The sequence below is a fragment of the Solea senegalensis genome, linkage group LG5 (genome assembly GCF_019176455.1).
Source record: "Solea senegalensis isolate Sse05_10M linkage group LG5, IFAPA_SoseM_1, whole genome shotgun sequence".
Taxonomy (NCBI): Eukaryota; Metazoa; Chordata; class Actinopteri; order Pleuronectiformes; family Soleidae; genus Solea; species Solea senegalensis.
Window position 1 is genome coordinate 11,802,855 of NC_058025.1, and position 12,839 is coordinate 11,815,693.

Sequence of the window (12,839 nt, forward strand, 5' to 3'; positions counted from 1 at the left end):
CCAACCTGTACAAAACACGTCAAAAGACACGCGACAAATAACACCGCGTGACACGTCATGTCACCAAACACGTCAAGGTCACCAAAAAGCCTTATTTGATGAACGAATCTTAAGCTCAAGTATACATACGTGCGTTTGCATAAGTGTATAATCACTTGAAAATGTAAAATGGTTTGTTTTTTCATCACCTCAGAATAATACACCTTGTATTTAAGGGAAGGGCCTCGTGCTACGTCTCTACCGCAGATCAAACAAACGCTTGTCACACACAAAAAAAAGAACAGCTCTGTTCACGTTAATCCAACGTGTGAACCAATGAACAAGGAGAAGGCAAAGGAAGAAAAAGCTCCTCTGTTTTATTCATTTCCTTGCTATATGTCGGAGATTAACGCATGTTTCAGGACATCAGGAAGTCTTTTTTAACTGATCTACAGTTAAAAAAGAATCGCATGATTCCCGTGTCAGACGTCACACTCATGACTCTTTCCGTGGCGTCACATTTAAGTATCGCCTCAGCTTACTTGGAACCTCACCAGAGCAGGTACTAAAATAAGTACCAGGTACTACAGCTGACGGAGAAGCCTGATTCTTACACACTGAACCTTTAAATGTCCTGGATCTGGCAAGACTCTTATCATGGCCTGCCAAATAAAAACAGAACACCTAACCAATAGCCCTGATTTTAATGTGGCTCCAGCCAACTGGTGCCACTGGAAAGAAAGTATAAATGATGTGGATGTCATTCTCGCAATGTAAATGTTTTAAATAGTCAGCTGCAGTGAGTCGCTTTTGGCAGCACTGCAGGACAAAAAAAATAAATAAATAGCTACGGAAAGAAAAAAAGTCAAATAATCCCTGCGCCACCGCTGATGTTTATTCATCCCAACGTTGCACAAACACAAACTGTCAAAGGCACTTCTCTCCTATTAGTCTGTGGTGTGTTCCTCGTTCAAGCAACGCAATTAGTCACAAGTGAGAGACAGGCTGAGATGACACAGAGCATCTCCATCTCCATCTCCTTGCTTGATTGAACTGCGAGGGCCTTTAAAGACTTTTTAATTGTGACGAGCAGCGTTCTCATGTTTTCAAGAGCGACGCCAGTGTGACTCATGTCAACAGTTGTTTATGGAAAGTTTTCTGTGGCACAGGAAAACAAAGCATTTTATATTTGTTCAACAGAGCGCCAGGACGTGCAGCATGAGAGATGACCAAAAGATGACCAGTGCATACCATCATCCTCTCGAGACATTATTACACCCCCACCACCACCACCACCACCTCCTCTGTAATTCAGACTAATGCAGATCCTAAATTACTGACGGGGTGTCTGTTATTCTTAAGAAGACAAAAAAATTTAAAAAAAATGAACACACACAATGACAGGACGTCCAGTAGAACAAGGGAAAAGGAAGTACAAGTGAACCCCGGGCCGCAGCTGTTTCTCTCCTCTCCTCCTCCTCCTGTCCCTGGGAGGTCATTCTTCCCACCGAACGTAAAACAAAGTCGTCACACGCAGACGCCGCGGAGGCAGAGATATGCTCAAGTATCGTCATGTGCTTCAGTCAGTCCCCGCTTATGTCCGTGTACATGACATCAGTTAAGCCTTGCCTCGCTGCTGAACACGACAGTTTGGCTCGGCCGTGGTAAGATATTGTGTTGTGTTTCCCATGATTCCGTCCAGCTGTTCTGAAGTTTCCTGAGCTGAACTGCAGACAGGAGCAGATGAGAAACAAATTCGCTTTCTTATATAATTTTCATTCTCATTGCCCTTTTGGACATATCTATGTGAACCATGATGTGTCATGGGATGCTCTCAAGGCATGTCTGTGGCACTGCCTTTTAAGGGTTTGAGGAGAGAAGAAGATGACATTAAAAGGGTTCAAAAGACACACTTTTCCTCTTTTCTCTATTATTACGAAACAGCACATTCATCACGACTGGATCCATGACAAAATTGCCAAAAACACAGAGGCAGGTAACAAACCGTGTCCGATTTAAAAAACCTGTTGTCCGTCACTTTAAAGTTAAAAACAGATGTAACGGGTGGAAAAAAAACCTTGTAAGGATCTTTTTGAATGATAAGATTAGAAAACAGGCGTCTACTTTTACATCTGATCAACCGGCCAGTAAATGTGAGTGAGGAGTGAGTGGATGACCTCAAGAAGCCCCGAGTACACAAAGACTTTCCCGCTCTCCTCCTTGTTATGAAAACTGTTTCCACTAAAATGCCTTTAGCATCGCTTCCTTGCTTATTTGAGTGTGCGCGTCTGTTTGTATGTATGCATATCGCCGTCCCTCTGCACAAGGGCTCGAGAGGACTTTTGCATACTCTCCCTTGCGAGAGAAACTGAGGAAAACAAACAGTGCCTTTATTGCATTGATGAATATGCTTTGAGAAGCAAATGATATAATTTTCCATTAACTCCCACTGATAAAATGCCAAGAGTGGCTCAGGGAAACCGGTGACATTTGACTTTGTTGGCACTAAACACAGCTGTGTCCCTGCTATTGCTCGACCCCTGACCCCGAAATACTATACTAGTAACAGCTATACTCACTCAGTCACTCATTTACAGTGACATTACTTAACACGTGTGTGGGCTGGTACGAGCTGTCCCTCACGCTTATATGTGCTGTATCTTATTGTCTATTTTCCTCTAAATGGGAAAATAATTGACAAAATTGACGCCATGTGCTACAGGAGATGACCTGAAACTGGAGATTAAGACCCGTAAGTTAAAAATGTTTACAAGAGACAAGTAAACTAATTTTCCAAAAATTATTTTTGCAAGCAGCAGACTCTTCCATATACTTTTACTTCCTAAACTGGCCTCACCGAGCAAACAGGAATACTACATGCACTTTTTACAGAGCTGTTTGCCCCCTTCCCCTCGTCACAGCTAAATGTTTCAGATTATCGAACAAATTTAAATGTTCGATAAAGATAACCCAGGAAAAGAGAAAACAGCATATATATCTAAAAAGTAATTGCCCCCTAAACCTAATAACTGGTTGTGTCGCCGTTAGCAGCAACAACGGCAATTAAGTGTTTGCGATAACTGGCAATAACTGGAGTCTTTCACATCGCTGTGGAGGAATTTTGGCCCACTCTTCTTTGCAGAATTGTTTTAATTCAGCCATATTGGAGGGTTTACGAGCGTGAAAGGCCTTTTTAAGGTCATGCCACAGCATCTCAATTACATTCAAGTCCAGACCTTCATTTGTTTTTAAGCCATTCAGAGGTGGACTTGCTGGTGTGTTTTGGATCACCGTCCTGCCGCAGAACCCAAGTGCGCTTCAGCTTGACGTCACAAACTGATGGCCGCACATTCTCCTTCAGGATTTTTCGGTAGAGAGCAGAATTCATGGTTCCATCAATCGAAGCGAGACGCCCAGGTCCTGAGGCAGCAAAGCAGACCCAGACCATCGCTCTACCACCACCATGTTTGACTGTTGGCATGATGTTCTTTATCTGAAATGCTGTTACTTTTATGCCAGATGTAGCGGATGTAGCGGGATGCACACCTTCTTTCATCAGTCCACATAATATTGTCCTAAAAGACTTCAGGGATCATCAAGATGCTTTTTTGGCAAAAGTGAGACGAGTCCCTAAGCTGTAAGAATGACTTTGTAACATTTTCCAGACCGACAGATGTCAACTATTTTGTTTCTCATTTGTTTCTGAATTTCTTTAGATCACGGCATGGTGTCTTCCTTTTTTGGGATGTTTTGGCTTCACTTCACTTGGTCTGACATTATTTAAGTGAGCTCTTAATTCAACAGATCTGGCAGTAATCAGGCCTGGGTGTGGCCAGTGAAATTGCACTCAACTTTCCAAAAACCACAGTTACTTCATGATCTTATTACTTTTGAATTACTTTTTCACATAGGGACATGTAGGTTTGGATAGTTTTTTTCTCCTTTGTATAAACAAAATCATCACATATATTGTGATCTGCAAAGACCATATACACACACATATGTATATATATCTATATATAGATATATATATATATTGATATATATAGATATGTGTATACATATCTATATATATATAGATATATATATACATATAAAAATGTATGGTCTCTTCATAATATGAGGCCTATATAATGAGGTCTATTAGGGCTTCATATTCAAAATCTGGTAAATTTTTCACAATATTTCAAGAGATTCAAGATCAAGAAAATCAGTCTCTCCAGAACCCGGTCGGCCTAGCAATAAAGAAGAAGATATCAGGCTGTAGATAAGTTAAAAAGACTTAAAAATCCCGAAAACTTTGGCGAACTTTTAGCGAGGACATTTCTGAAAATATTCTACAGAGCACTAGCACTATTGAAAGCCGGCCAAATCGCAAACTTGTTTGGCCGCATTTCAAGTCCAGGAAGTACCGAACTAATCTTTATAATTAAGTGATTCTTAATGATTCAGTACACCACAAATAACTGCTTTGGTCGTCACTAGTTTGCGAGCGTGACGTTTAAAATGGCAATTTCGTGCAGCTATGCCGACCCCGCCCACGTCGACGAGGTACTATAGTAATGGAAAACGACGTTCCAGATACCAACCCGAGTAAAAACTAGCATATGAAAAGTGGCATGTGGAAGTATTTCTAAACCAATCTCCAACTCAGCTGTTAGCGTACCTGTTAAGCTGGTTGAGCTGCTGCCAGGGGATGCATCTGTCGTCACAGACATGGGTGGATGTGTGTGTGGATGTGGGGGTCATGTAATATTTGTCAAGCATGATTTTCCCCCTGCGGTCTATGGCTTACATCAGTAATAGTCATTACTTCCGAATTCACCAATGTGTGACGAAAACTTGAGCTGATGCTGTCACTTTAGGTTTAGCTCTTACACATCAGTGAAGCCAACGGAGGTTTGTGCACGTACGACACAAACACACTGTCCTCCTTTGGTGAGAAGATTGAGGACATTAGCAGCAGTGCAGATGCTTTTCGTCTACTTACATTACACACACACACAAAGAGAGTACATCAAACCAAGCTCATTACTCTTTGCTACTCTTGAATCACAAAAGGCAGCAGTGACACTCATTCAGGAAAGAGACCTAGGGCATAACAACAAGAAAACAGGCATATTTTTTCATTTCATGTTTGTTCCGTCAGACTTTCTTCAGATCCTTTGTGTTTTTAAAGCACTCGTTGTACAGTCAGTCAGCACTCATCCATCCCTCATTCAGCCTAATCCACCTTGAGCTCTGACGAGGAGATGCTTCATCACAGAACTCCAGCCGAGGAGACACAGCAGACGCCGCTGTCACATAAGTCAAAGTCTGTGCGTCACTCACATGAAACACACCGGTGAAACAAAGTGAGCGCAGCGTGGCGCTTTTGTCTCACAGACTCACTTACGTGGAGTCAGTTACTATTTGCATAGTAGAGGTCAGGTACAGCACAAGGCTCCCTGTGTTCTACACTGCAATAACGGAGCCAGAGACAGACAGGCTGACAGACAGACAGGTAGAGGGGTATAAAAAAAAAAAACAGAACAGGAATAGTTTTGTATACATGTTTTGTTAGGTATGTGTGTATACTCTTTTGTAAAAAAGTAAAAAAAAAAAGCTGTCAGGGCAAGTTGACTGTCATGACAAAGATCTACATCTACGCCCATCAGTCATCGTCTTCACCAATGACGTAGCCTGGGAGAAACCCAGCCGAGTCTGCCAGTCATTTGATTTCCCTCTGCAGACACGTCAGGCAAGGACGCCGTTTTGGCAAACTTCAGAATCTCCTACAAACATCATACAGGGTTTTTTTTTCCCTGGCGTGCTAGAAGTGGGCTTATCACGATGACAACAGAAATTCAACATGGTGCCGACCCGAAGAGCAGCTGTCTTTTGATTTTGGCTGGTTCTTAGTCTGGGTGAGATGTGCATTAGGCAGGCTAGGCAAAAGTTAGGCCATTATTAGATAGCCATCACACCTCCGGTAAGGTATGTATGGTATGGTAATACCAAAATAACCAGCCCCAACCGTTCTGTTTTTTGGTACCCTTCCCTTTGGGTACCAGAGTAATGGTACGACGACTTGGCTGTTGGGCGTCAGTCACTCCCTTGTAACCGGTGCTTCCTTCATACAAAGCTTGACGTCGCTGACGCGGCTATCGGGCATATTGGACACCAGTAAAGATACTATTCTGAGTCAAAATGCAAGACTGACTGAGGGCTTCACCATTCCACACCGTACCATATGGTGTGGAAACATCATTGGTTGTAGGTCTATCCAATTGCATACAGAGGCTTTTTGATGTAAATCCGCTGGTCACGCCTCTTGAAAGGCTGGGTGACGACACCCTTTCCAGACTCAATACACTCTCCATGGTCCACGTGTTTGTTATCTGTGGTCAGGTGCTTCAGCATTAAATCCTAGGCAAATTGTGGGTTTACACAACAAGACCAAGCCCTCATATGTCCTCATATGTCCTCATATGATATGCAACACTTGCAAAGTAGTTCACCTCACGCTATAACTTGCTGCTTTGTCTCGTCATTTGATGAGTGCGTCTATGGAAATGAGCTCAGGAGAAGCGATAACCCTTTTAAAAGGTCCACTGTTTCACACTGAGGTGGATTTATTGGCGGAAATGTTATATTCCAGCCATAAGTATGTGTGTATAATCACTATTACATAAAAATGGCTTAAGAATAAGCTTTTATATGCACTTAAGGCAAGGGTTTCGCTTTATAGAGGCTGCCATATTCCCCTGCAATGTTTCTATAGCAGCAGGACAAATGTGCAAACACGCTAAAGCAAGAAAAACAGATAAGTGAAGGCCACCGTAGCTCCTCGATGTGACACTGGACCTTTTAAAAAGGTCAAGGTTTTTTTTGACTGACTGAGCCTGACCCAGGGATTTACTGTTCCAAACTGTAGCGTACTCTATGCCAAACCGAACTGTACCATAATGGCAGCACGGCATTGGAGGTGACATCACTAAGCCCTTCTTAATCAAACCCTAGTTCATTTGCTCGGAAAGTCCGGTTCGTTTGGGTTTGTGTGAAAGAAGCGAACTCTGGTCCGCCCTACAAACATAGGACAAATGGAGTAAGTGGACTACAACACAGGGCATTGTGGGTAAAACACAACCGAAACATACATGCATGTAGAACAATAGCGGGGGGAAATGAGTCCATTGTCGCAGCGTATGTGTAGTATATTCACATAAAGACCAATAAGATTTGATGCAGCGCCATGTTTTGCTCTTATGTGGCGGAAACAAAAGTTGCTCTGCATTAACCATCAATAGATGAGCTACTTTTCTTGTTCACTGTTTGTCGTGTCTTCTCCTTCAGTAATTCTTGATGCAGCGCCACCTCAGGCGAGGAGGGGAATATGTTATTCAAAATGTTTAGTTCGTTTCACTAAAGTGCCGTGTGAAAGCATAAAATGGAGATTGAAAATAAAGTCCATAATTGTTGGTCCATAAATGTCTAGGTTAATCAATTTTGTGCAACATTTATTAATATTGATCTATTAGGGGGGAAAAGGCATAAGTGAATTATATTAGCCAAAAAATATGGCATCAAATTTCAGCAAACACCTGGCCTGAGTTCAAAACATCAGCATTAGCTTGTCTGGACTGAACTCTTTTGAGTCACTCAACATCATTCTGTCAACGTGTGACAGGAAAAGTGACACATGCAAACACTTTTCACACTCATACATCCACAGCCTCCACACATCAGGAACATCCTGACACAAACACCCTGACGGAGGCATGTTATACCTTCTGTGCACTTCCATTCGCCCTCTCCGCTCTCCTTATCACTCTTTTCCTACTACTATCTTCTCCTCCTGGTGTTAAGGCTATCGCTGCCATTGAAGACATCAGAAAACACTGTGATTTACCTTTATTTACGCCAGTGTCAAAACCTCAAAAACAAAACGATGAATGTGCCCTTTCTTGTTCTCTCTGAATTTTTGCATGACTGCAGCACAATTTGGAGCAGGTCTATTTATAGCCGGCCACCACCACTGCCATCACTACCCTGCAGCCTGAAAGTCACACCGAGAGATTTGGGGAGGCGAGTCCTTGAGCTCCTCTGTCAATGCGAAGCATTGCAGTAACAAGTTTGCTGATGAGGTTGGTCACTGTGAAGTGGCACTGCACTGTCCCCTCCTCTAAAGCAAATGTTACTCTGCAACATGTACTATTATTCGTCAGAGACAAAGGCTGTGAAGTACACGCTGTCAGTATTCCTGTGAATAGAAAGCGTGTCAGCACAAATGCCCATGCACATTCTGTATGCAGCAGACGCAAAACTTCTCATTTCTGATTGAAAGTGGGGAGGAGATATGGTGACGATGACGCAGTGTGTTTGTGTGTGTTTCTACTACATTTTCTGTCACAGTTGTGCTGACGTCACATTACAGTAACCAATGTGTCACAGGAAGAAGAGCTTCTGTGGTGATCAAGCATCATTCATTGCAAATCTCAGTTAGGGAGTTACTTCTCCGTTTGCTTGATCAAGGGACTCCTTTGAAAAGTTCCAAATGTGCAGACTGACCTTTCTTTGCAGGGAAATGAAAACCTGTCTGTCTGGCGGAAGTCTCCATTTCATAATTCAACCAACAACAAGCAACAGAGAGATTTCCCACAACACAGCTCACAGACATGATCCGTGAGACACTGATCGATTCATCCCTATTGTACCAGTCACATAAGGTCAAAAGACTGCTCACACACACCAATCACAAACAAAACAAAACACACCTGCGTCATTCATGAGAGACAAAGAAAAAAATAAACACCTGTCCTCATGAGACATGATAATAACAGAGGTAAATTAACAAGACATGGCTCTTACAAGTCTAGGTCAAAGACGTCATCTCGCAAAAGAATTTAAATGAAATGAATATGAACTGTACTTAGTTAAAGACACAGTGTGTACAATTTAACAACTTTTACACCTTTGCCTTGTGTAACCTATGCAACTTTCATTAAACATTACAACTAAACAAAATATATATTTGGTTTGTCCACTGCCTGCTATTGTAGAAACATGGTTGTCCAAATAGAGCTGACCCAGCTCCTCATATTAATATAAAAGACTCATTCTGAGATAATAATAAAAAAAACAACACTGCATAATTCATTCATTTTTCTGCACAATGCAAATTATTTCCCCGAAATGTCACACATAAACATTTCCATAAACATCACAGTACAAATGACACACTTCTGTCTGTGCGTGTGTGTGCAGGTCGTTTCAGTGTGAGGAGGAGAAGAGGACAATAGCAGAAGGTCATGGACGAACTTACTTTCTTTCTTTACGAGGAAGTTCCAGGGAGAGTTTATTTATCCACCGCCAGCCACCGTACAGCGCGTCCTGTGTGCTCTGTGAGACTCGCTCACTATCAGGGGGGGAAACCAAAACAAACTCGAGTGTCTGGTGTGTATCTCAAACACAGCACAGTCTCGCTCCGCCGCTCACTCATGCTCTCTGGAATAAGGAGGAGACTGTGCTCACGACTCACACACTCACAGCCAATCAGCTCACAGCGCTTCCTGCCTGCTGGCCAATCACACGCCTCCTAGTGCTGCGGTGTACCCGCCCACCTTCCCACTGACAGTTCCCATAGAGCAAAGGAGCTTGTTTTGTTTTCGTCCCTGTTTCCCAAACTTGTTTACATTCAGGGATTCACTCTTACAAAGATGACAAACCATCTCGACTCATTTGACGCCATAAATCTTGACAGGAGCTGTTGTGTCAGTGTGTAACTTTGCTGAATACACTCACGGCCACTTTATTAGGTACACATGACACCTGAGAGTGTGAGTGTGGTGGCGCCAGGTGTGGTCTTCTGCTGCTGTGCTTAACTATGGAGCAATTATAAGCACAAAACCCTCTTTTCTTCTTTTCTTCTGACGGTACAAAGCTGGGAAACAACAACAACAACTCCACTGTCACACTGTTTTCCTTGACTTTCATTTATTGTTTGACATTCTGCCTGAACATATATGTTCAGAGTGCATATTTTCCTTACTTTAGTATATTATGTACTTCACAAAATGGTTGTTTCTCAATCCTGGTCCTGAGGTTGTTTTACAAGTTTCCTTGCGCCAGCACACCTGATTCAAATAAATGGCTCGTTATCAGGCTTCTGCAGCGCTTGATGATGATTTGAATCAGGTGTGTTAGAGCAAGGAAACGTCTAAAACATGCAGGAAGCCCTGGCGTGAGGAATGAACTGTTTATACCCACACATGTGGGTGGTTCCTGACCTACATGTGAAATCACTGTCACCTGAGGAAGATCCACACCAGATTAAGTTTTATCAGGAAATGTCACAGAAATGTGGACGTTCTTCTTTCTAGAAGACGCACCTTTATAACCCGAGATGTATTATTTATTTGTACTTTTTATTTAATTTTTATTTAACTTTCTGTTTTTAGGGTCTGACACAAATTACTTTATTCAACCCTTTAGCGTCCCTTTTAATTGTTTCACTTTTACCTTTATTTTACTTTATCAATACAACGTAGACTATAGAGATACAACTCTTTTCACTCCTTACCTCATTTGTTTATTTACCCACTTGTATTAACTACTGATTCACTTATCTTAGCTTCTTTTATCTCCTGTGTAGATCACCCCGTGGTGTTTCGCGGCTTTTTTTTGGTTTGTGAGTTCCATGATAGCATATTTCCCTCACTTCCATCTCTCCCTTCACATTTCTTCTTTTCCTCACTTCTCCATTGCTGTTTTTGTTGTTTTTGTGTTTGTTGTTTTTTTTTTAACATAAAACCAGCCTGTTGTGACTGAGTGTGAGGGTGGGTGTGCTTTCTTTGATTCTGTTTTTATGCTGTGAGTTGCATTGCCTTGTATGAAAAGTGCTGTATAAATCAAGTTTGATTGATTGATTCATTGATTCATTCATACAGAGCCACTGCCACTAACTGGACATAAACCCTAGAGATTGAATGATTTAAAAACAATCAATAATTAAATCGCTGACATTGAATTGTTTTATTTTTGGTTGTTCTATGCCAGTTTATAAAAATGCACACTGGTGTCACACTGGTGTCAGTCCACGCTGACATAAGGCAAAAGCTGAGGGAAAACACGCCGAGCGTAGTCATTTAAGTTGTCACTCATTGCACTAGAGTAGTTAAAATGTAGATGGTATCTCATGAGAAAATGCTCAAAGTTGTTTTAAAGCTATAGCAAAGTCAATATTGAAGTGAAGCTTTACTTTACTTTAAAATAAATATCTTAACCCTATGGAGAAAGGTGGTGTTCCTTTATTGGGGGGGTCTGGTTAGTAGAAATCACTACTGACATGTTGTTTCTCTCAACTCTACAATTTTTTATAAAATGTGGAAACCATTTCTGTTGTATTTGTTGAGAGTGACCTAGTAAGTCTGAACATGGACGCTGTATTCTGTGCATATATATACACACACGTCGTATGTAAACACTCCTCCTGTTTACATATAAGTTTATATATCCCTGACTCACTGACTGATTGATTCAATGTCCTTATTTATTCTTTGCCTTGTGGTTTTTTGTTTGTTAACTTGTTTGTTACCTTTCCAGGGTGTGACCCCCCCCCACCCCTTGCCCTATGACCCACCCATTTTTAAAATGTGGGGTAAATACTTAAGAAGTTAGATCAAATAAATGCATTTTGTTGGATTTAACAGGAGATCTAATTGACTATATTGACATTATATTGTCCATGATTTCCACTTACACCATGTTAACAAGATAGATGAGCTTTACTCCAACCTTCTGAACCAATCCGTATTTTGGATTATTGTGCCAGAACCATGACTGCAGTGGAAACACAGACTGCAGAATTTTTTTTTTTATGAATAAAAATAAACTAAAATGTTCAGGTTTGTTAGGTTTTTGTGTTTTTTTAAGCACAGTTTTTGCAGATAAACTAATTAAAAAAAGGTGGAAATTATACTAAAAATGAATACCGGATCTATCGTTGCATATTTTGATAAGTAGCATGCTCTGAGAAGATCATGCGATTCCCAGAGATAATACAACTTTGTTTCAGTGACAATGTGGAATGCAGCGTAGCCTGAGGAAGACATTTGCATGTAATGATAGCCTGCCAGCGGCAGATGTGGCTCGGAGTGCGGAGCCAGAGAATGTGTGCATACTGCTGAAACAAACTGTAATATTTATTTAAACTAGTTATTAGTGACAGGCACGTTGACGCACACATACGCAAACACCTTTTTTTTCCTTCATCCTGAAAGGGGCTGGAGCCATAGTGTTTGTTTAAGGGAGAGATTCTCACCTTTAGTCAAGGACAGAACTCAGCTGGGCAGGATTGTGATCATATCTTTGAACATTTGAATAAGGATCTGTGTAATTTATTTCTATATAATGGTGATGGTCGTGTTGAGAGGCAGCATACGTCAGTATGTTCGGGTTGAAGAGTGATAGTCTGGGCTCATTAATACTACAATGTCACATATGCGCATCAGTTTACTTGTCATGAAGACTGTAAATGTAGGAAAAGATCTTAAAGGACAGTTTAAGGTAAGATATTTCTACATTGGTACTACAATGAGGAAATGGGAGGAATACAACATGAGGTTTTACAAAAAAAAAACAACAATTATATCATACAATGAAACCTTTGAACCTACAAACAAAATGGTTATTGCACACTCAGGCACTCTCATCTCCTTCTGCTTTATCTTCCTCATGAGGGTCGAGGGGTGGAGCTGTGCCAATCTCAGCTGACATAGGGTGAAAGGCGGGCTACATCCTGGGCAGGTCGCCAGTCCATCACAGGGCCACACATAGAGAGACAAACAACCATTCACTTACAGTCAATTTGTTGTGTCAGA

The 12,839-nt window shown here is 41.5% G+C and overlaps 1 protein-coding gene across 1 annotated transcript in view; it reads right to left on the bottom strand.

Moving 5' to 3' along the window:
- The window catches only part of LOC122769436 (cAMP-specific 3',5'-cyclic phosphodiesterase 4D), a 36,377-nt gene extending 26,957 nt beyond the window's left edge, over positions 1 to 9,420 (bottom strand). The window contains exon 1 of the mRNA XM_044025956.1: positions 9,284 to 9,420. The gene's annotated coding sequence lies outside the window, so the exon portion shown is untranslated. The remainder of the gene's footprint in view (positions 1 to 9,283) is intronic.
- Between the last annotated feature and the right edge of the window lie 3,419 nt (positions 9,421 to 12,839).